The sequence below is a fragment of the Manis pentadactyla genome, chromosome 6 (genome assembly GCF_030020395.1).
Source record: "Manis pentadactyla isolate mManPen7 chromosome 6, mManPen7.hap1, whole genome shotgun sequence".
Lineage (NCBI taxonomy): Eukaryota > Metazoa > Chordata > Mammalia > Pholidota > Manidae > Manis > Manis pentadactyla.
In genome coordinates this window covers 121,581,310-121,581,798 of record NC_080024.1, presented here as the reverse complement: position 1 = coordinate 121,581,798, position 489 = coordinate 121,581,310, and positions in this window count along the sequence as shown.

The window sequence follows — 489 nt, the reverse complement described above, 5'->3', positions numbered from 1 at the left end:
TCCGCCCTCCCCGCACGGAGCGCCGCTTCCGGTTGGCCGCCCGCCTTCCCGTTATGTCTCCACCCCCTGCCGGCCGCCCTTCCGGCCGCTGCCCCCTGCCCCGCGGTCTGCGGGGGACGTGGGCGGGGACGTGTGGTCACTTCAGTTTTCGGTCTGCGGGGGACGTGGGCGGGGACGTGTGGTCACTTCAGTCCGAGGGGGACGCGGCAGGGCCGGGTGCGGCCTCCACCGACCGGTCTTTCCCTTTCCCCTTCCCTCCTCCCCGGCGCCGCTGGATCCTGTTAAACTCAGCTAGACGCGTAGACTAGAAGTAAACAAATAGTCGAGTTTCCCGAGTTAAAGGTGCACTGGTATGAGAGACAGAAAAATGGCAGGTCTAGAGAGCGGAGGGAGCCTGAAGGAGACGACCGGGTTTTGTTACTGCGGTTTGTCGTTGGCAGGCGGAGCGTGGGAAGTGGAAATCTGTAAAATGTGTTACATAATACTGAG